Here is a 24,429-nt window from a genome sequence, read left to right on the forward strand (position 1 = left end):
TACACTCAGGATGTCCACAGACTATTGATAAACTCAATAAATCTGACAAGTGTACAAGCTGTCACTTTGCTAGGCAGTGAAAAATTAATCTGAGCTTTAAAGAAAGGAAAAAAAAAAGAGTGGGAAATATCCTATTCACATCTTTCATTCTCAGAAGACGCTTCAGGACTGGTTCAAATTAAGCTGAAGCAGTGCTGTTGCCTGGTCCTGCCTTTCTTTACCCTTTTGATGTGCACTCCAACTGATTGCCCTGTGTTGGATCTAGTGACAGTGAAGTTGTGTGGTGAGTGGGAGCTGCCTTTTCACTGAAAACAGATCTGTACAAAATACAACATGGGATTTTTTTATTTGGATCAGCATACTGGGAAGGGTGGGGAGGAGATAAGAAAAATAAATGGTTGGACTGCTTCTTCTGACAGCAGCTGTGTATCTGGTTCATTTAACTCCAAAACTGCATGAGGTGAAGAAGGAAAAAAAGATCTTTTTGGTCAATATTTTGAATAAATATACATTCACCAATGTGTCTTTTATTACAGTATGGTGAATTTAAAGGAAAGAAAAAATGCTTGTATCCCAGAGCAAATATTTGTAACAGCCTGTAGTGCTGCAAAAAATCATGTAATAACTTGACCTAATTATGATCAGTCCACTCTGGGTAAGAAGCCTGAGAAATAAATCAAGGTGGTAAAAAATGAGACATATGTTTTTCTTGGATTGGATTAGCCTTGTTTATCTGTAAAGAATTGTTAATTAGCTCTTAGACATTTAACCGAATTTTGAAGACTGATTTGCACAATTTGCAAATACATGCTCCAAGACATAGTCATCTCTACTTAGGTGCAATTACATCTATTTTGGAAATAATGGACAATCTTATTGTGGAGGTCACTAGCACTTTTTAATGTCATACATAATAAGATCAAAAAGTATATATAAAATATAGTTGCTTTGGACAAGATTCTAAGAAATTACATATTTCTGAATACAAAAATACCTGATTTTGATGTTTTCTAGTGTTGCACTTGGAAAAACATAATATAAAGGAAAAGCATACAATTTTTATATATTTATTTACTTGGGTATTTAACTCACCAAGCACATCAGTCCAGCATGGTCTAATCTGATCTAAATGCTATTACAATTTTGTAATTATACTTAGGTCAACTTACATGTATTTCAAAGAGACAAAATTACGACCCAAACACCAAATTACCTAGTCTTGATGCCTTAAGAGGCCTCCTAGACACAGAGACTGGACAGGAGTAAAAGAATAAAATAGGTATTTATTTGAAAGGCCTTCAAAGGTACACCCTGGGGATCCAGAGGCTATTGCCAAAATGGACCCCAAGATGGACGACAGGTCATGAGTTCTTCACTCTTTTATGGGTTTGGTTCATTTGCATATCAGGGTTAATTCTCCAATTAAAGCTTCAGTTCAATGATGTAATTTCCCCTCCGCTGGCCCTCCCTTAGAAGCTCTTTGGATTATACTTTTTGGGCCTAGGATGGTCTGGGTGACCTTGGAGAGCAGGCCCGGAGAGGCTTTGTTAGGTATACCTAGCACAAGTGAGCAGAAATTAGCAAGCTACAACAAACCTCAGAGTTACACTCTAATCAGTACAGAATCAGGAAGATATAAAAGTTAAAACCTAGGCATCAGTCTCATGTTAAGTCTGCTGGGAATTCAGCAGAAAATGAGACCCCTTGAGTTCCAGTTGGCCTTCAGAGATCAGAGGGCCTGGGTTTGGCCTGATTTTAACCAATTAACACTGTAAGTCTGGTTGAGGTCAAAAAAGTTGAAGCACAGGTGCAGTTTACCAGTCCAGCACTATAGGTCTGGTTGCACTCTGTGCACAATCCAGATTCACAGTAATGAGGTTTATTGAAGCAACAGAAGAGCACGTTCAGGATTGCCAGTGATAAATGCACTAAGTACAGAGTGTTAGTATGTGTCACATCAGAAGGTGCCATAAGAGATATTCTAATAGTGGTGTATATATGAAAATGAATATTCTGAGGTGTGCTACAATGCAGTTGGAGGTGTAAAGCTCACCTAAGGGCATCCTTTCAGGAGAGGAGGAAAAGGATAGACATAGTCTATCAGTTGATGCCAAGCAGGCAGAAATATTTTTCCCCTCCAGTGATGTTTTCCTCCTCCAGAGGTTTTTTCCCCCTCCAGATGTGTTTTTCCCACTCCAGCCTTTTCTGCCCTGAAGCCCACCTTTTATACTATAAATTTTGGTCCATCCCAATCACATGTTATAGGTGATGTTTGGCGGCTTTGGTCATACATGCATTGCACAACACATGTTCTCCTTCATTTGCATCCCAAAGGATGATAAATTAATCTGTTAATGAGGCTTAATGAGGGTCTCACTTACTTTTAGTCAGGATTTATAATTGGCAGAAGTGGTGCAATAAACACTTTGGTCCTCCTCCACATACTGAGATTGCAGTAAAGGTTGCCTGACCTTCTTCAGAGGGTCTTTGTGCCCAACCATATCTCGTTAATGAACCAGGGCTTTTTTTCCTGGTGAAGGGAGTGTGATATTGTACAGGGTACAGGGGTGCTGTATTTTTCTGTGCCTCACTGAAACTGATGCCTTAGGTTTTAACTTTTATATTTTCAAATCCGGTACTGCCTAATGTGGCCTGTTTACAACTGTTCTCTCATGCTGGTTAGACATAACAAACCCTCTTTAGGTTTGCACTTCAAGGACACTTTGTTGTCCCAGGCCCCAAAATGTGTAAACTAAAGCCTTTGAGAGGATTAACAAACTTGGGGTAATTACATAATTAACTGAAATTTTAATTGGAGAATTAACCCCGATACGCAAATGAACCAAACTTATAAAAGTGTGAAGAACCCATGACCCAGTGTCCATCTTGGGTGGAGCCCCTCGGAGGCTTTTTACTCCCAAGGTGTACCTTTGTAGGCCCTTCAAATAAATACCTTTTTTTACTCTCTTAATCTTGTCTAGCTTCTGTTTTCAGGTAGCCACTTCAAGGCATCAAAACAACATTGAGCATCTCCACTCCAGACATCATTCTGTTGCTAAGCCTTACTTGAACCAGATGTAAGATAAGCAAATAGCCCAGCAAATGGCCCAGCTCATGTTTTCCTCAACCAGCCTCATCAATTCTTCCCCTGTCTTAAAGCAACACTGTAGAATTCTGACTATTTACCACAACTGGGAACAGATTTTATAACCACACCAGAAATTTATCAAGATAGTAGGGTTTTCATTTACTTCAGAACTCATGTTTATATTTTGTCTGTTCAAATTAATTAGTGCTAAAAGTGAATTATTGAAAAGCTTGCAAAGAAATTCAATTATATTGAATTACCACCATCCTACCTTGAAAGCTGTCAGGACTGCTTCTTGGTGTGTAATTACTTTCATGACCCAGAAAATAAATACCAGTTCAGGTGATGTGATAAGCAATGTATCAAATCTCTTGCTCCTCTGTCCTAATGGCACTTTGCTGTATTCAGCGTTGTTATGATCCAGTTTTAAGGTTCTTAGAAATGCCTCTGCCCAAATTGAGGTGCAAACGAGACCATATGCCAGGGACAATAGTAAGGATTTTATTTGATGGTAAATACGAGAGAGAGAGAAAGAAAGAAAGAAAGGAAGAAAGAAGTAGAAGATAGATGGGGGGGACAGAAAGAGTGACAGGGACAGAATAAGGAAAATATCATCACTCTGTGGATCCCAGCCATGTTCGTTGGTCCTCTCCAGCTGCTCTCTTGGTGGTGAAGGTCCCCCCAGAAGGCACCGAGTCCGATGGGTTTATATGCTCAGGCTGGGTGGGCATGTCCAGCCATGTCCCCCTGGGGTGGGAGGCACTCTCTCACAGCAGACTCTGTGCAGCCCTGTGGGGCCAAACCTCTCACGTGAATGTCCCGTGGATGTGGCCTGTGGGGTTGGGGGTTCCACAGCTGGGCCAGTTTGTGTGATCGGAGGATGGGTGTTTATTGCCTCTCACCAGAGGCTGCACCATGCACCCAAAACCTCCTCCTCCTCCCTTGGTTGAGGGGAGTCTGAGTAAACCTGGCTTCTGTGAGCTGTGCTCTCCCCCCACCCCAAACTCAGCCGGGGATGAGTTTTTGTGGATTTTGTGGATGCATACTGTTCCCTCAGCCTGAGATGATTAAACAATGCATTTCCCTTTATCTAATCAACAGTTTGGCTTTCAGTTCAAAGTCCCACTCTTCAGGGACGCTTCTTCAGTTGTAGCTTCTTTATAATGAGCAAAACTTTATATCAATATTTGAGGCATGAAGTATTTTCAGTCTCTGACAAGTGTGGTACAATATTTTTTTCATACAACATTAGTATTAAGCGTTACAAATGCAGTGTCTTTTCTAAGTACTGCAGAAAAAGGATAAATGGGATCAAGTTGAATTACATTGTACTTTGTCTTGTATGGCTGCCAGAGGCCCTCTCAGCTGCTCTCGCACTCGTACTCAACAACACAGCAAGAGGAAATAGGATGGAAAAGTTCATTGTCTGAGATAAAGGCAGTTTAACCAGAAAAGCAGAAACTGCACATGGAAACAAAGCAAAAAAGAGGAATTATTCACTACTTCCCATTGTCAGGCAGATGTCTGTCCATTGCCTTGGAAGCTAGGCCTCAACTTATGTAGGGGTGCTTTGAAAGACCAGCACCATAATGACAAATGTCACCTGCTGCCTCTCCTTTTCCCCAGTTTTATTGCTGAGTAGAACTTTGCATGATACAGGGTATTACTTCTATCAATTCGAGACTGCTGTCCCTTGCAAATTTTTGCCCACCCACAGCCTACCCTCCTTTGGTGGTAGTTGAAGCTGTCAGAGAGAAAACCTTGGTGCTGTTCACGCACTGCTCAGCAGCAGCCAAAACACCGGTGTGTTTTCAATACAGTCCTAACCACAAATGCAAAGCCTAACACTATAAGGGCTGCTCTGAGAAAAATAGCTCCATCCCAGTCAGGCATTGTACATATATACTCTGCCTTTCTCTTTTGTCCTATATTTTAAGTGTTTACATCGACCAAGTTTGATTTGAAGTATCAAATATTGGAGTTCTTTTATTCAGTGTATATAATTTTGTGTGGTATATTTGAGAAATTATGTGTTTTGAATAGTGCATAAATACTGTTTACAGATGTGCAAAGTTTGAAGTCTTTTGGGGTTACTGAGAGATGTGTGACATCAAAAGTAAGATGAAAAGCCCACCTTTATCAAATAAATTACACTCAGAAGTATAGACAACCCAGAAGTCTCAACTTCCCAGTCCCTTTTCCAGCTGAAGGGACTTTTTTCTCAAACAATAAGGCTACTTACCATGTGATTCTATTCTGCATGGGATATGTTTATGTCAGCAGGTTACTTATATATCAGTATTGAGAAATTAACTTTGCAGTAAAATTTGAATTTATTAAAAGGACTCACAGAAAAAATTATAAACAATTTATATAATTTCTAGTGTCAGACAATAAGATGTCCATGAAATCCTGATTCTGTGAACATCATGTTCTGTTAGTCAGGGCTAAACCTTGTCATTTTTTTCCTCCACTGGTATGGCAGACTTCCTCTCCTACATTATTATCAATGTATTCACCTTTCCATGAAAATGGATACCCACATCTGAAGATTAATTTGCAAAATCCAGCTATGCATATTGCACACTCTGTGCTACCTTCTGCTTTTCCTGTCAAACATGTTGTAAGCAAAGTTTTGCTTCATTCCATTTCCACCACTTGAGAAACCAGGTATGAAATCTAGCAGAAGCTACAAGCATAGCTAAGTGCAGCTTAGGGTGATGGACACATTTGTGTCTTAATGTTTAAGTAGAGACATGAATGTAAACTCCTGCTTGAATGGTCTCACACAGGTCCAAAATGGCCAAGTGCCACTGTGAAAGAAACAAGGGAGAAATCAAGATGTAATTTACTTAGACTGCAGCAGATGAGGTATTATTTGGGGAGTATTAAAAACTTGGATGTAGGTAAGCACAGAAATAACTTGATTAAGGAGGTGGTGGAATCAGATAAACACTGAAGAAGGTTGCAAAAGAAAAATGTGTCTTCCAAGAACAAGCTAGGTACAGCATAATGGATTTTCCCGGACAAATTTTCTACAGTTCAGTAAAAAATATTTGGAAAAATAGAGAAAAATTTTAATGTTGAAACACAACAGAAAAGTGATGCAAGTGATTTAAACTGCCAACAAAATGTTACTGCAATGCATTTTAGACAATTCTGAAATGGCATGAATGAAGTAGTAAAGGGTAGCTCCAGGGAGAACAGGCTGGTCTCCACTTGGGATGGTTGTCAAGCAGATTTCCACTATTAGTCACTGAAGAGAACTTTTGTGAGCCTCCCTGTCACTGATATTTTCAGAAGGGGTTTTGTTTGTCTGACTCTTCAACTGTCTTCACCATGATTCACTCAAAAATATCTACAGGTGTTATGGCTTGATATTATATATATACAGATATATATCAATATAATATATATATATAGATATATATCAATATATATATACAGATATCTGTATCTGTATCTATACCTATGCTGAAAAGACAGGTAGCTGTTTATAAAAAAGGAGGGCCTAGTATAGAAATAAAATCCTTGTATGTTTTTGCACAAACATCAGAAAACAGAAGAAAAGAACCCAAATATACAGCTTCCATTATAAATTTGAAGAGAAGCAACATTTGCCACTTGAAGCCAGATTTGTTGTGAAAAAACATACAGCATAAGGATCAAACTATCGATCCTCCATTCAAATGTTATTCTAGTCTTAGTATATAGTCATTAAATCTGGAAATCCATCAGAGTCACAAGGAGATGCAGATTCATAGAGGTATATGCTGACCTGAATTACCTGCTCTTTGATCCAATGACATCTTCCTCTTTTAAAAATGTTTAGAACCTTAAAATATTCCTATTTGTTTCACAGGTCCTACTACTGTTCTGCCTTTTATGTGGTACATACATGCTGTTGAGCAGAATAATTCTATCAATGCTTTTGTGAAGACTATTCTTTATCTCTAGTTACAGCCTTGCCCATTCTTTTATATGAGAAGAGTTTGAGTGTACCTTGTCACTAACTCCAGAGCATGTCTTGGGATTGTGGAGAAATTGAAAAGACCTAACAAAAAGAAGCATCCTTATAAATGAATGTAAGGTACAGGATTTAGGTGGAAAATGCTGAGGATATTTCGCATTAAATATGCTGAAAGTAATAGACACACAGTTCACACTGTTGTGAGAAATCAAAAGAGGTTTCAAATGCTTTTGAATATCAATCAGAGGAGCACAAAGGACGACTGCAGCTCATGTCTTCTATTTTAAACCTGGCAAAATAATACTCAGATTCTTTTTTCTATAAACAGGTACTCACAGCTGCATGCTAGCTAATTCAAATATAAGCTTTCACAAAAGTATATAGCATGAAAACAACACAGAAAAAAAAGATACAATGTAATGCTATTAAAAGGAAGAAAGTAGTCAACCAGATTTACCAAGTAAAATCCTGGCTCCATGTCAGACTTGGGAGTTTTGCCAAAATTTTTAATAAGATGAGAATTTCACTGTTTGCATTTTATGATAGAAGGGAAAGAGAAATAAGATTAAATATAAAGAAATAAGGGAAAGAAAACTCATACACATATTCAGCTCACATGTAAATTCATGTGGTTATGGATTTAATGTATAATGACGACTATTATTATTTATCAACATAATTTAAAATTTTTAATGAAGCTTTAGATTTATATCTATTTTATCCTATTTTATACCTGTATTTATGAGGGAAAACAAAGGCAAATTTGGGTTGCTGACCTTCCACGGCAGCAGTTTGTTTCAAGTGTGATGTGAGAGTCTGGAGATTGAACAAGGATTAATATTGAAGGGAAATGTAGCAGGAATTCTGATAATCACCCTTTGTATTCAAGAATGCCATTGGTAAAGAATACCTGTGCATATGTGAATAGAATTATCATACTGAGTAATTTTTGTCCAAGTGGATGGATTTTTGTGCTTGAGTATGGTTCTATCAAGCCCTGGAAAGTTATTTATTTAAATACACTGCCCATTATAAGACATTTTTTCAATGTGAATAGAGTGCTTCAGTCCCCAGACTCACAAATGGCTGCTAGTTTACTAGGTGCAGGATGATGACAGCATGAGCAGAACACACAAGTTTTCTTCCTAGATACACTGTTCCTTCTCCAAGAGTCTATCTTTTTAATCTGCTGTTGTTTTGACAGGATGCCATTATCCTTCAACATAAAGACTTCAGAGAAAGAGTGATTTATTTGTATTCACGATGATTTGGTGGTCCTTAAAAATGTTGTTTAGTCTTTGGCGCAGGTAAAGAAAATAATTTAACTTCCTGGAACAATTCTGGTTTCCTTCAACCCTAAAACTTCCTAATGAGCTAGGAAGTATTAGGAAGAAAAGGAGACCCCATCCACTGCCTTGTGGACAGGAGACTAAAGAGATGGAAGCCATAGTATCCGTATGTGAGGCCTGTAAAAGAGGAAAGGGAGGTGCCAGCTCTGGTTTGGCCAGCTTCCTGAGCAGTATGGTGGGAATACAGACCCCAGGTAGAAATACTAGAATGAGAATGTGTTGTTGCAAGTGACTTGCTTTCTGCTTGTTAGAAACCCATGAGCCTAGTACAGTGTGCTTTCCCATCGGCAGAGCTAGACAGCATTCTCATATCACACCTTGCCTTTGTTCGGGCCTTCTAGCAATCATTTCGGGTGCAGGATTAGTAATGGATGGCAGCTTAGTATTCCACGAATTTAAGTATGATTTCCACTCTTTTCTTTCCAAGAGCGTGCCACAGGTACAGTTCCCATCACTGAAGTAGGCTTTCCAGAGCTTTACAATGACAATTGCATTTTACTTACAATACTGGGAGCAGTCAAACATAGATTGCTGGTGAGACGCCCAGTAAGCTGAAGACTCCCAGGCTCTCACCCATGCTCCCACCTGAATATGTTGTGGAGAGACACCTGAGATCAGCAGACTATCCTCATTCTACCTGGCACTACAGCAGCACCCGGCTGTGTGCCGGGGTGACTTGATCTGCATCACTGCTTGCCTGGTGACTTGGTTGCTATGTGATCTCTTGCTTTTAAACAAATTCTCCCAGCTGGAGGAGAGAAGGTACACTTCTTCCAGAAGAGGATCATGAGGATTAATGATTCTTCATTGTTAGACTGGATCTTTACTCCCCTGAGCACCAGCACAACCTGGAAACAAAACAAAAACAAACAAACAAACAAAACACCAAAAACAAAAACAAAAAAAAAAAAGAGAAGACTTGAGACATAAAAAAAAACTTGGGGGAAAAAAGAAAGGAAGCCTTGAGTTTCCCAAGTGGAGCATACATTGAAGAATAGCATACATACACAGCACATTCATGATGTCATACAAAATTAATGAGTATTTTTTTAAAAAGTTATCATATTCTAGGAATCGTTACATTGAGTATGGATAAGTCATTAGAATGTAAGGAACTGTCCAAACTCAGGAGAAGTCTGTTTAAATGTTTCTTTTATCTTCTGGTTACATTTATAAGAAGGTCTTAGTAGCAGTAGTCATTTGTAAGCTGGAAAATTATTTCACATATTCCACGTTTTAGCTACATGGAAAAACCTAAAGAGAAGTAAAAATTGCATATTAAACAAGCCTGAACCTTAACTCAAAAAGTTTATTAGTGTCTTGAATAAATAAATATATTTGTTAATTTTTAATTTCCAATTTTCATCTTTTTCTCATCTCTTTCTTTTATAAGGTGTCTGTGGCTTTTACAAGTTAAGGAGCAGCAGTGTTTGGAAAGTACCGTGAAGACCACTTTGCACTATCAAAAAAGTTTATGATTTTTGTGAGGCATGAGATTATCACATTGATAAAGCTCAAATACTGGAATAGAGTGCTGGAGAAAAGCAGAATAGAACTGAGAGGGACAGACAAAGTTGTAGCAGTAAATTACTGTTCTGAGTTGCTGCGTACAGAAATATTTAGAGGAGAATGCTGCAAGGAAAAGCAAGCGTGAAGTGTTAGTCATCAACACACCTCTTGTGGAAGAGCTTCTTTACACACAGAAGCAGTAAAGGCTGTGTCTCATTACAGCAGCAGTAGGAAAAATTGCAATCTTGAGAGGTAAAGTTACAAGTGGATATAATGGCAACAAGTACCCAACAGACTTGAGGAGCATATCTAATTGAAAAGTGCTCTCATTAGGCAAAGTTACTTCCACACAACAGTTATTTCTCCACTTCCTACATGTCTTCAGTGTGCAAATTTAATGACTCTTCAAAATGAGTTATGCAAATACAAGGAAATACAGCGTCACTTTTGCAAGAGCATGGATGAAACACTCAGCAGCAAATGCCTTTGCAGGAATGCTGCAGTCCTACAAAAAAAAGAAACCTCTGAGAGGAGGAAGAGTGTGAATTCATGGGGATGCTACTGACTCTCACAGCTGCAGCTGTACCACTTTTGTCTTGGAGGTGAAGGTGTAATGAGATACAATGGCTGTCAGATGGTATAAGGAAAAGTTCATGCAGGAACCGCTTTTTTAACAGGACATATAATTAAACATTGGAACAAATATGAGACAACAGACATCTAAAGACATAATAGCTCATTTCAAGATTAGATGCAGGACTCTCTATGTGAAGCCTGTGGCTTGCTTTATTCAGTGAGTCAGCCTAATTGCTGATTAATTAATTCAGATCTTTTAAGTGAGTGTACTGTTGCTCTTAATTATATTAAAAAAAAAAAAAGCAAGCAAACAACCAAAAAACCAAAAAACAACAACAACAGCAAAAAAGCCAGGAAAGAAAATACAGCCGCAGTGGAGTCTGCAGAAAAAAGTTTTCTAAAAATATGTAAATCAAGGAGCTGAATCCTGTCTGTGTGCACTCTGCCTCTCTGGCACATGCTGGTGAGCCTCAGAAAGAGAACTGTGAACTAAATGGAGACCATCAGGGAAGCTGAGATTCCAAAGATAGAGCATAATTCCTGTACCCCCCAGTGGTTTGTTTATTTGGTTGGCTTGTTTTGAGGTTGGTTGATTCATGGGCCATACTGAGCCTTGCATCTTGACCACAGCTGAGATGACTTTTTTGTCACTGTGACCCATGGAAGAGGTTTTTGTGGACAAGACACTGGCCACTGTAGTTTGGAAATAGTTCCAGAACAAATGCATTTTGATTAAAGGAAATACAGAAATTTTGGCTCTAAACAGAAAATTTTAATCAGACAGGGTCTGGAAATTTGGGCTTTAGATGGAAACAGGATTACAGTGAAGTTATTACCATGAACTCATCAATATCAGTTTGGGGTTTTCAAACTACAGAGCTCCTCTTTCTACTAACTCCCTGTCCCAAACTAACAACATCTCTTGAGAAAGAGTGATCAAGTAGGGTGATCTGGAGGATTTTTATTTTAAGATGGGAATGTCTGAGAAAGGAAGGTTAAAGACTTCTGGAGAGAATGTTTTGTTTCATTATCATTTTCTGTAGGGGGATGGGGAGAGATGACAGGCCAACATAATCCCACTTAATTCCTGGGAATTCTTCCCTGATTAGTCACACCCCAAGACAGAAAAGGTCTTGGGCTCTTCCATTTGTGAAACAAATGGAGATCATGGCAGTTATCTGAAAAGTAATAGCAGTGTATGCTCCTGTGCAAATGCACATACATTCCTTCTCTTAATCTTCTAATTCATGGATGAAATATGACTGTAAGGATCACTGTGAGCAGAACAAAAAAGAGCTAAATACAACTGACAACTACTGATACATAAATAATATGTGAGTATTATAGCAGTTTGTCATACAGTTCAAAGATTAAAGAGAATTTCAAAATTATATGTGACAAAATTTCACACTAAGTTCACAAAATTAAACCAATCTAGCATCTTCAGCTAGTACCAAGTCCTGCACCACCATAGTCAATGGGAGATTTATCAATCCCAACATTGTCATCAGTCTGGGACTGTAGACCTAAAGCAAGGGCAAACCTGTAGTAACTATCTTTATGAAAAGTTTCTCCAAATATATTGCAGTATACTAGGTGGCAGAATTTGGAAACATACATGCCTAAATTTTTAAGATGAGTAAACATTTGCCTTGAAGTATTGAGAGACGGTACATAGAATGTGATCCATTTCAAAGCATATCAGTGTAAATAGAAAAAGAAGAAAATGGTTCTTGCTCAGAAACTGCAAATGTCCAGTAATCCTAACCACTCTATGATCCATTTTGACTGAAGTAGCCGGTCAGATATTCAAGTCTTCACAAGTTTTGGGGAAAATTATGTCAGAGACTGAGGACACAGTAAGGTATCTTTGGTACAAAATTATTTATTTGCAAATAATGACTAAAATATCTTTCCCTGAATATTAGAAATTAAATGCAATGAGGAAGTTGTTCTTCCAAAGCTTATTAAGCTTACTGGCTGATCTGATAACTCAGCAAGATTTTTTTTTTCTCAAAGTTGTGTTTCATCTGGTTCTGTGACCATTGACCAGTGAAACTTGGTGTCTACACACTTCTAGCTCTGAAACAGATTTGGGTTTTTTGGGATGGGAGACTTACTCTGTTTGAGACCTCTTGTAGTTTCAACTTAAACCACAACTTTACACAAATGCAAAGATGCAAGTGCAGATGTTATCTGGTGGGTTTTTTTGCTTTGCAGTCTTTTTGCTCAAATTAAAAAAAGAGTAAATCAACTTCCATTCTCCCCAGAAACTTGCCACTCCCCATTTATTTCTCTCTTTTTTTTCCCCCACATCCTGATATTCTGTGTGAGTGGTTTGTGGGTCTAAGCAGTCCACAGAACTGAGCAACCAAAGTACAAAAGGAAGGTTAAGGTAAGGAGGAGCATTTAGCAAAGAACTGTGGCATGGCAAGGAGCAGTGGAATGGCTTGGAGGATCAACTTGAGATCAAAACAGTTGAACCTATTTGACCAGACATAGGCAGAAGGATTACTCTAACAATAAGTAACCTCTTAAAAATAGTTTCCTAGAATTGTGCTTTGAGAGGTTGTCAGCCACTTTGGAAGCTTTCAAGTTACCAAAAATGTTGTTGTTTCAAGCAATATTTGTAGCCAAAGGCATATACTGAAGGATTCTATCAATGCTAGGGACAAAAGACTGGTGGAGTTTATTAGGCTGACTTAACAGCCAAAGTGGTAAGTTCCTTCTGGGGAAAAGGCACTTCATCCAATCTGAGACTTGTGGTCTCACCTGTAGAAACCTTTGCTCTATTTCTCCCTCTTCCGTTCTGTACTTTGCTTTTGTTTTGTTCTCCCCTTTTGTTCTCAATTTGTTGCTTTCTCTTTTTGCTTTAATTTTAAGCAAAATGTTTGACCCATGCAAACAAAATTGAATCAATCAGTAGGCTGCTGAACCAGGAGGACTGGAACTTAGAGTGATGTGACAGAAACAAAATTACTGCATAAATTCATGACACATAACTGGTGGTACTCCACTGTACTGAATTTATATATATTCATAACGTAAACTCTTCATTTGACAAAGAGGCTGTAGTTCTGAACTTCATTTTTCCCTCTTTGGTAATATTTTTAAATGTTTCCTTTCATAAGAAAATAAACTAATTAAAGAGTGAGGAGAATCCTCATTTAAATTATTAGCATCATTTTAGCAATCTAAGTTAAACAAAACAAAATTTTCTGCTCCTTCAAATCAGCTTAATTAATCCTGTGAGAACAAAATTAGTCTTTATGTTGACTATATGAAGGCCCCTTGTTAACTGGCAGAATCATAAACTCATTATATGTCTCAGTGTTCATAAGAAATACAGAAATAAGATTTCCAAGGACAGAAGGTAGAAATAAAAACTCTCTATCTACTTCAGAAATACTTTTTTTGATAAAAACATTAGGAAAAAAACCCCATAGTCTTTTACATCCTATGCTTCAATGTTTTTTTTCTTTAGTTTTAAGAAAGGGGAAAAGTTTGATCGTTTTTTCTTCCAAAAAATGAAAATCAGCTTAAAATAAAATGAAAAAAAAAAGACCAAAACAAAACACAAACCAAAAAAAGCATCTTTTTTTTTTACTGCTTAGAAGAATTGCATCTGATGAATGGATGTGTGGATTTTATTTGCACATGCAGATAATCAGGACCTCTGACTCAAGTTTCTCTCATCATCAGAACAGAAGAAAAGCTGGGTCGTTGAGATTATTTTCTGTATCATGGTGGAGTCTTATCCGGGCCAAGGAGTACCAGTAAACTTTTTCTGCTGCTTCTGCTGTTTTCAGTCATTGCTTTCACAAAATTTTTAGAAATTCAGTTTTTAAAATTTAAATAATAATTTGAATAAGCCAGCAGGTCCAAAATTTGTTTGGGATAACAAAATCGACAGATGGGCTTGTAAAAAAGCATACAGACTAGTTGATAAGTGTAGTTTCCATAGATAATCATAAAGAAATCACCTCAGGTGATCTTTTTTCCTATTAAAAAGAAAAATAATTTCAGCTGAAAAAAACCCAAATTTCTTCAAGAAATATTCTTCTGAAAAAAAGAATCAGCCAGCTCTTGCTTTAACCCTCAGACTTAATGTGGAGACAAAATTCACAAGAGAAATTAGTTGATGCATAGTATTTGAAAGTTGTGAAATTACAATTATTCAATGTGCTCAAATGTATTTCTTAGCATTGAAGAGTTTGTCTTTGAGAAACAATAGATCTTTGGCTGAGAAACAAGAGATTACTTGATAAAATTAATGCTACTCTCACCTCTCAGTTTAAAAGATTTGTCACTTGCATTTTTTGTGGCTGTTATCACCTGGAGCAGCTTTCTCCGATTTTTTGTAAGAAGCTCTTGGTGTGCAGGTAGAAGCATAGATACATGTTTAAATGTGGCAGTGTGGTTTATCAGGCTGGTGTCTTTTCTGAAGCAGTATTGATTGCAACAGTGATAAACATGAGGCCAAATTTAAGGGGGCTTAAATTGGTAAGTGAAAGGCACATCCTTGTTTTTCAAAACTAATATTGAGTTTAGAAAGAAGTGTTCATCTTCCAGGGTTTAAATTTTAACAACCTGTGAGAAGCTTATAGAACCCTAGAATCATAGAGAATCTCAATTTAGAACGAACCCATAAAGATCATTAAGTCCAACTCCCTGCAGGACTACCTAACACTAAATCATATATGCAGCTTTGTTCCATTTCCTCGTGTTCGACTGCTGCTCACCAGAGGGGAGATCAGCACATCCCCTGCACTGCCCACCTTAAGGAAGCTGTAGACTGCGATGGGATCACCCCTCAGCCTTCTCTTCTCCAGGCTAATTAAACCAAGTGACCTCAGCTGCTCCTTGTAAATCTTGCCCTGGAGATCTTCCACCACCTTGGTAACCTTCCTCTGCACTCCTTAATAGATTTATGCTCTTCTTATATTGTGGTGCCCAAAACTGGCCCCAGCCCTCGAGGTGAGGCTGCCCCAGTGCAGAGCAGAGTGGGACAATCCCCTCCTTCGCCCGGCTGGCAGTGCTGTGCCTGATGAACCCCAGGACAAGGTTGGCCCTCCTGGCTGCCAGGGCACTGCTGGCTCGTGTTCAATTCACCATCAGCCCGACACCCCCCACCCACCATCTCTTTCTGCAGGGCTGCCCTCTGGACTCTCATCCCCCAATTTGTATGTATAAGCAGGATTACCTTGCCCCAGGGAGAGAATCTGGCACTACCTCCTGTTAAATTTCAAATGGCTGGTGACTGCCTAGCTCTCCAGATGTCTCTGTACAGCCTCTCTGCCCTGTAGGGAGTCCATGGCTCCTCCTAATTTAGTATCACTGGCAAACTTACTTATGTACATTTTCCTTCTGCATCCAAATTATTTATAAAAACATTGAAAAGCACTGACCATAAAATCGAGCTTTGCAGAACCCCAGTGGTGACTGAGCACGAGCCTGGTGTAACCCCATTTACTAAAACTCTGTGAATTTGACCATTTGTTCACCAGATGCATTATGAACTTGCCTAGTTATCTCACAGTTTATGATGTTAGATGTCAACCATAATGGCCTCCCCAGGGAAGTGGTCACAGCACCAGCCTGACAGAGTTCAAGAAGTGTTTGGACAATGCTGTCGGACACACGGTGTTGTTGGAAATGACACAAACTTTTAAAATTCTTTAGGTAACTTTATTCAGGTGTTTGTTTGCCTTTGCCCAGGGGGAGGGGGATCAAAGTTTCTCTTCAAGACTTTGTTCACCGAGCCTGGTCGAGGTCTGATGAGCTTAAAATCAACAGGCTAGGAGTATACACAGGAGAGAAGGGAACATTAGCGAACATTACCCACTGGAGCGGTCGGTCACCTGGTCTGGGAAAAGATTGATAAGAGAACCAAAGAATAAGGACCAAATTAGCATCAAAGGGATCAATAACCAATAGGAGATTGAATACTAGGAATTGTGTAATTTGGGACAATGAATGAGAATTTCTTTGGGGTTTGTATACATAAATATATAAAAAAACAGGTAAAGAACCCTGTGTGATGGAATGATTTTCTGCACAACCTGGGCATGTGTGGATGAAGTAATTTCGATTGCACATCTTGGCCAGAATAACATCCTGGCCAGGATAAAGTAATGCCTAAATTCTCTAACACTGAAAAGATGTCTGAGAGTTTTAGTTTTTCTTGCTGTTTCAGTGACAGTGTGACTCTTGGGGCTGTCCTGTGCAGAGCCAGGAGCTGGACTCGATGATCCTTGTGTGTCTCTTCCAACTCAGGGTGTTTTGTGATTCTGTGATTCTGTGATAATGCTTTAGTAGGAGAGGCTGTTTGGTCTCAGTAAAAAATGCAGCTGTTCTGGAAGGCCACATACCACATGCAGTTGTTAAACAGACATACAAAATTACATGCTCTGCCTACTATGAAATGTACAACAAAGCAGTTGCCAAGAACTTTGAGTTTCAAGACAAGATGCTGGTTATGGGAATATACCAAAAAAATAGATAAACAAGTAAGACAGACTTTCGTGCTTGCGAGACAGGTCAATTCTAGTGGTGGAAACTCTGAAGCTAATTGGTCTCCTATACATCCTAATAATATAAAGGAAATTTAAAGGAATTCTGAAGGCTGAAGGAATATCACGTAACTGATAGCTGGTATGAAACTCATTTCAGTAAAATACTTCGGGTTTTAATGTCCTGGTAATAACAGAGAGTAGTCGAGGTGCTGTTAAAATAAACATGCATAATGGGAACCCAAGTGAATATAAATCATATTTTAAAATAAAGGGAATTGAAAAAGAGTTGCTGGAGAAGGCAGTGTAGATAGAAACACTATCTTGCATTGTGCCGCTTGGGTTTGCTGTTTACATTCTTTTACACTGCATGATAACAACTCCCAGCAAGTCAAATGCTATGCTACATCTTTTGGTGGCCTTGAGGCATGAGCAAGGGCTTCAACACAGCAAAATGATGCTTTTGCAGTTAAAGATCCCCAATTAACAGTTAGAGTGCAAGTGCCTGACAGCATTTCTCTGGTAAACTTGTATGTTCAAGGATTCATTATACTTGGGGGTTAAATTCACGTGGAAATCAGCAAAGAGAATTCTTTTGCCTTTGCTGATTTTTGAATGCAGGAAAGCCAAATCTTTAATACGAAATAAATTGTAGCAAAAGCAGAAGGCTGTTGCTTCCCATAAAATAGAATTACACTAAAAAGAATGTAATTAGTATTTGCATGCATTTAACCTAGCCAAAACCACATCAAAATAGGGTATATTATAGCAGTATGTAAGCATTTTCTAACACTGTAATACTGCTATGACATAACTGGCACCAACCTGTGAGCATCTTGTAACGCCATGAAGCATCAATACATAAATAATGATAAGCTACAAAGAGACCTACAATACAGTTGCACAGCCAAGGTGCAGGAATACACCTGAGCAGTAGATCAGGTAGAAAACCTGGGAGATGAGCACCTGGACACCAAAACAGAAAAATTCTGTAGAATAAAGAGGAAAGCTGCCTGGTGAGACCCAGCCCCCAAAATCAGATAAAAAATTCTGGGTGAAGATGAGATGCCTCACCCTTTTGTTATTGTGCTGGAAGGATCCAGGAGCACAACACCATGAAAGGTGTTGAAATAAGGATGGAGCATGTTGTCCCCTTTTGATTTCAGCTTCTCTCCTCTTCATCAAGGGGCTTGCCAGCCAGAGGAGCTGAACCTTAATTACTAATGCAGTGAAGAACTACAGCCATCAGTGCTATCAGCATGGCATCAACTCTTCATTTACAGCTGATTTCAGACAAAATTATCAAGAACTAATTTTGAAAATGCAGTGGGAGAGCAAATAAGGCTAGCCATTGGTGAAGTGTATTAGTCAGTGTCAGTTTATTATAGTTTTATTTTGAAGACTAAAACTGGCCTGATGTATTGATCTCCTACACACCCTTGTGAAAGAAACAAAATATAAAGGAAAGCTAAAATCTGAAGGAGTAGCACATAACTGGTAGACTGTATACAACCACTTGGGTAAAAGATATTGATTTTAAATATCAGATGGACTCCCTTTGTATGCAATTGCATTGATTTTTATTATTTTTGCCTGAAGAACTCATTAATATCCCTCTGGTTATTGCTATAGCAAGGATTACTGTTGTCGTTATTATCAGAGAAATTAAGAAGCATGCTACTACTTTTTATGCAGGGAGTTAGAGTCCTTAGCTATTCTGATAGTTTTCAATAACTTTCCTGGAGTAACTTTGGTGGCACCTGGTGGTTTCAGTGGCTGAAGCCTGAATAATTGATCTCTGTTGGGCTTTCATGGCAAGGTGGTGGCAGCAGGGAGACTGCAGGAGTGGTCTTCGTGAAAAAAGCAGGAGCTGCCCAGGTGCTGGACAGAGCAAGCACCAGCAGGCTCCAAAACAGACCCAGAGCTGCCCATACCTGATACAGTTAGCAACACTAGTGACACCTCTGTGATAACACAGAGTTTATTACAGTGTTAAAAATGATACACAGCAGCTCTGGGAGAGAGGAGAGAGAAAAATGTGAGACTCTGCAGCCACCAAGGTCAGTGAAGAAAGAGGGCAGGAGGTGCTCCAGGCCCTGCAGCCCGTGGTGAAGACAGTGGTGGTGCAGGCTCTCCCCCTGCAGCTCACTGAGGAGGAGCGTGCTGGAGCAGATATTCACGTTGCAGACCCTGGGGGACACCTGTCATGGTTTAGCCTTGCTGGCAACTAATAGTATGCAGGTGCTTCCTTGCTTCCCCCTCCCCTACAGCACTCTCTGTGGCATGGAGGGGAGAATCAGGAGAAGAAAGCACTAAAACTCGTGCTCAGATAAAAACAGTTTAATAATTGAATCAAAATAAAATTTAATTATGCCCAGACTGTTCCCAAGAAGCAATCAGCATCTCCAGCCAACACGCCCCATATACTGTTTTGTGGTATGGAATATCCCTTTCAGCAGTCTTTGATCCACATTGGAAAAGTTTGTGAAGGACTGTATGTATCCCATGGAAGGGACCTGTTGTTGTAGCAAGAAAAGGGCATGATGAGAAAGAAGTGGCAAAGCATAATGAGCATGTTGGAAAACATACCAGTTTAAAAATTTTTTATATATGACTTTAGCCAGGTTTGTTCATCTTTGCCCCAGGGGAAGGGAACCGAAGCTTCTTTCCAGGGCATTGTTTCTCTAGGTGAGGCCTGATGGGCTCAGCATTTCAACAGACTGGGAGTAGCCCCAACAAGAGATGGCCATCGACAGAACATCAACAGAACATCAGCGGCCATCTAGGAACATCTACTCCGGACTCTGCCTCTGGCAGAGTTGGGGACATCTCCTCTGGAAAAGACTGATAAGAAAATCAGGGAATGAAGATCTAATTAACATCAGAAGCAAAGAAATCTGGATCCAATAGGAGACCAAATACTAAGAACTACACAACTTGAGACCAATGAACACTGAATCAATTCATTTCTGTGAGTTTTGACTGTAAAAAAGACCTGAAAAATCTAGTAAAGGTGATGGGCTATGTGTGGATGAGATGATTTCTGTGGTACATCCTGGCCAGAACAACATCCTGGCTAGAGAATAAAGGAATGCCTTGACTCTCTAACATAAAAAATGTTGTTGGAGGGGTTTTGTTTTTCCCACAGTTTCAGTGACAAGCAGACCACAGCCCCTGTTCCCCATTCTCTACACGGCTTTTGTGTGTGTTTTGTGTGTGGAGGAATAGAGTCAGGAATGAAGGAATGGAGATGAGCCCCCAAAGAAGAGGAAGGTGGGGGAAGTGGTTTTAGTGTTGTTTTTATTTCTTGTTACCCTACTCTTAATTGGCAATAAATTAAATTAATTTTCCCCAGGTTGATTCAGTTTTGGCCACGCTGGTAATTGGTGACTGATCTCCCTGTCCTTATCTCAACCCATGGGCTTTTTCTTGGTATTTTGTTCACCTGTCCTCTTGAGTAGGGGGAGTGGGAGAGAGTTTGGTAGGAGGCTGGCAGTCACAGTCAGCCTATCACATTGTCTCACATAGCCTTCTTCTGCTCTTCTCACTAACATCAGTGGAACCACAGCACTTCCAGCATGACAAGATGCCAACTACAATGCAGGTTAAGAATATTAGAAATACAAGTTTTCTGTAGAAGACAAAAGATCCTAACTATGAATGCACTTACTTGCTAAGAAGAAAATAGCTGCAAATTATTTTTTAAAAGCTTGCACTACCATGGAAGCAGCTATTGCAACACACAATTCTAGTAAAAAGATGCTGTTGTACCTGCATTACTATAGTTAATTGAGGTTAGGTCCAACTACTGAGACATACTGCTAATTTGCATGGTAGTAACAACACCTGTAGCTACAAGATTCAAAATAGAAAAAAAAATAAAAACAAACAAACCTAATCCTATTTAATTTTTCTGATTTAAAAAAGTATCCTATTTGTACCTGTGATCAGATGCTTAAAATCCTCTTGCTGCCCTGGATGCAGGAAGCTTACAAAAAGCCTTTCACAGTGAGAAAGGAGGTGAAGCACGGATGTGTGTTTGTTAATTTCTGAATCGTCAGTCTGACCAAACACACAAAACAATGAAGAAGAAATGATCAATGTGACCATACAGACCTGAAGCAAAACTTACTGGTCACCAGGCCAGATTTAAGAGGAGCCCTATACATCAGCTAGCCTCCAGTTTTCATCTACCATTATACTTTGTTTGAGGAAACACTAATAGTAATTTAAAAACCACCACCTTACCAAGGGTAGTTAGACTTTAAAATGACCTTTATATGCAGCATAAACAAGTGTCTGAAAATCGTAGTCATCTGAAACTTTTCCTGTTTGAACCTATGATAACTTTTAAAATTGCTGTGGTCTGACTCATACTTGGGAGGGCAGCCTTCTGCCCTGCTCAGTCCAAAAATAAATATACTTTTACACACAAAAAGAGCAATATTTTATTGAAAATCCATGTTTGTCGGAAAAAAACAACCCTGCAATAAGGTTTTCTACAGTCTTATCTCACCACTTACACTGTTTTTACAGAGTGATTTGTTTAAAAATGTAAGCAGTTCTTTAAATAGCTGGTTAGCTACCATGAGGTTAGGATTATGTATTACTGTTTTGTAATCAGTTGCTGACAAGACACTTGAACTTGTTTTACCATCTCAGAGTAAGAGATGACCCTTTTCCTAAAAGGAACTACATAACTGACTCTCCCTGCAGCAAGATAACATTTACAGTCTTAATTTAAATATCTATTATTTGATTTCTTTCAACTGTAGTCCTCTCCTCTTTTGTGTTTTGTTTCTGCTTTGTTGAACTCAGCACATTCTGAGGACAGATAAAATCTGAATTCCAAAGGCAGGCAGCCAGCAGCAAAAGACACTTTTGGAGATCTGATCTTCTTGTTCCCAGTTTACTCTGTTCTATCATTGCCCAGGAAACTCCATGCTATCCTGTGCTGGAAACCATTGCATAGAAAGTTCAGGAACTCCTTTCTGCTTGCAACGAAGTGAAATGGAGTTTTTCTCTGGCTTAGACAAAAGTGTCATTTTGGTTGCAACAAACTGCAAAGTGTAAAGAACTTTGTGAACATTTTCTTTGAAAATGGTGCCTTTTGCTTTAAGAATTTGTAAGCACTTTATCTGTCGTATTTAAGGATACTGTTTACCATTTTTGCTCTGACCAGATGGTTGGGGGTATAAGAAACAAACTTTTTAATCTCAAAGGGGAGCTGTTACGTTGCAATTATGCACTTCATAGAAGAGGGCATACAGATACAGTCCCCTTAAGTCCTTGTGGTCCTCAGACTGTTAGGTGTAGTTTAAATCTGTAGTATCCCCCAACGCAGAAGACCTTTGCTCTAGTTTTGCATATCTACCATGGTTAAGTATAAAATTATATATTATATTACATAATATATATGTTCAAAAAATACTAGCATAAAATACACATATTAAAAACATAAAAGAACAACCAAAATGTGTAATTCATAAACAGGACTTCTCCCTTCATGACAGGTAACAAACATAACATGATAAATAACTTCACCGTTACAAACATTGGAAAGTGTCTACTAAAATATATTTTTAATTAATAGGGGTACACCATTTATTTTCAAGGCCAGATTTAAAACAGTAGTGAGTTGGCTTGACACCTGAAGGTATAAAGCAATCTATTTATATCCAAAAGGGAGACATAGCTTAATGCAGAGAAACAGATGACTGAAATGCCTGTCTTTAGCAATTTGAGTGTGAAAAACTAAGAGGCCCTGAATCAGGAGACCACTGCTTTTCCTCTAGAGACAGAAATTATTGCAGCATAATTTATATCTGGACCTTTCTATAAGAAGCTATAATTATGTCCTTAGCTTTTCCAAAATCTCTGCATTGCAGGCAATTGCTGTGATTTTTATTTTTCTGATGATTCAGCTCAAATACCCATCTGTTTTGTTGTATGTGAGACCCATTCTTATCCTAACTTTGCAATACAAAATAATAGAACATACAAGTAACAACCAACAGTCAAAAATTTCATAGGGCAAAGAAGCAATTTTTCCCTTCTGCTTTTTAAAGCTCATAGAGAGCAAAGAGATGAATTTTCAAGGATCTGATGAAAAATATTGAGTGAAAAGGGAAAATACACTCAATATGGTGAGGTGGAAATTTAATTAAAATATTTTTCCATAGTTGAAAAGCAGCCAGCTGAGCAACCTGCAGAGATTAAAATCCTATTCACCATATTTGAAACTAGACTTCCAGCATGCTCTTCTAGCTGGGCCTTTGTACTAGCATATAAGAGCTTGGTTGTTCATTTAGCTCTGGGTTGTTGCTGTGATCTTGGTCACATGAGAAGGATTTCGGCAGACTGTTCACATTCCTTTAAACTCTGGCATAATAGAAAGCAGTTGCTGAACATGCTGCTGAATACTCTGCCGTTCTTCTCCTAGTCTCTCCTCAGCATGGAGAATCTCCTCCTGTAGGGAAACTGGTGGGGAAGCCTTCGATGTAACATTCAGATAGAGCAATTAACGTGGAGAATGACTTATAACTCACTATCCAGTCATCCTCCACCCTATCCTTAAAAGTTCCAGAGATCTATTGCTCTGGTAAGCTGAATTGCATGCAGAGTGCCCCCTGCACCACAACAAACCTGAAGAAAAAACACAAAAATACCCGGAGACAGAGCTGCACAAAATTAACCTACACAGTCGAGTGGCAGAGTTGTAATGTTGAGCATGTCCTCTGCAAAGAAACACAAAAGAATGGATAATTCAGGTCTGGATTTGCAGGGAGCAGTCTTTCCTCATGTGATGCCTTTGCAAGACAGAAAACGTTTACCTCAGGGTGATTACCAGGACTGAGAGTGGATTTACCAGGCGCTGACAAGATTGCAGTCTTTTTCTTTCCCTACTAGTGCTGCCCAGTGTTCCAGGTCACATACTATAAAGGGACAATAAATGTACAGACAGTTCCTCTTCTGTCCAGCCTCACTCAACCCCACAGGTACATTCAGCCTTGCCAAGAAAGAGCCCTTCCTCATTCTCAGAAGTAGAGGAGGCAACACCATCAAGAGATAGCTGTGGTTACAGGATGGGAACCATCCTGTCTCCTGTCATCAGAAAGTACAGGCACTTGTCAGGTCATGCGACTCAAACACAGCCAGGTCTTTACTCCTCCACTACTGTCTCCTAGAGGAGGGTCCTCATTTCCCAGTGTTGAAAGACTGAATGAGGGAGGCTGGGAAGAATTCAAGACAGTAGGCATGTGGTTTGTCCCGTTCACTGTTTTTATAATTCAGGACAGAGCAGTTGACCTAAAGACTCTCTTTGTGTGTGCTGGAATATGAATTTGTAATGTGTGACTCTCCTTGCCATCTAAGGTGTCAGCCAGTGTATTTTGTTCTTGTTTTCTGTTTAATCACAGGTCCAGT

Source organism: Corvus kubaryi, unplaced genomic scaffold, assembly GCF_017639235.1.
Source record: "Corvus kubaryi isolate FWS band 111438036 unplaced genomic scaffold, C.kubaryi_AGA036_p1.0 37357, whole genome shotgun sequence".
NCBI classification, from domain to species: domain Eukaryota; kingdom Metazoa; phylum Chordata; class Aves; order Passeriformes; family Corvidae; genus Corvus; species Corvus kubaryi.